Here is a 583-nt window from a genome sequence, read left to right on the forward strand (position 1 = left end):
GGCTTGTAACTTCAAAATATTTTCAATATGCATTTCAGCTACTTCGGAGTCTTGGTGTGTATATTAGACAGTTGATCCACAACACCGCATCGGTGACCTTCTGTCTTCACATCGGCTAGTCTTTGATTTTGCCAATGGCTTTAAGTACGTACCAAGACACCAACTTACAAAGAACCAATAACTACTGAGTGTTGCTAAGGTAGAGGAACAGATCAGTGGGTCATCACCAAATCAATAGGTGACCCAACAGATACTTTCTAGACTTAGAAGTTAACTCTGAATTCCTCTTATTCAGAGTTAAGTCCGGAGTTATTTTTCAGCTTAACAATAGAACTCTAAATTCTTGTGTTTCAGAGTTAATGTTCAGAGTTTTCTTTTAAACCTGAGGAAAAGTCTCAACTCATTTTTCTTATTTAAAATACCCCGTTTAATACACGGGATAGAACATAATATATATATATATATATATATATATATATATATATATATATATATATATATATGTTGAAGATTACTTTACACTAGTTAATTTTTTGTGAGATCTTGAAACATATCAAGACGATTTAGATTTTTATAAGTGTGA

The sequence above is a fragment of the Cynara cardunculus genome (genome assembly GCF_001531365.2).
Source record: "Cynara cardunculus var. scolymus isolate 2C chromosome LG 8, CcrdV1, whole genome shotgun sequence".
Taxonomy (NCBI): domain Eukaryota; kingdom Viridiplantae; phylum Streptophyta; class Magnoliopsida; order Asterales; family Asteraceae; genus Cynara; species Cynara cardunculus.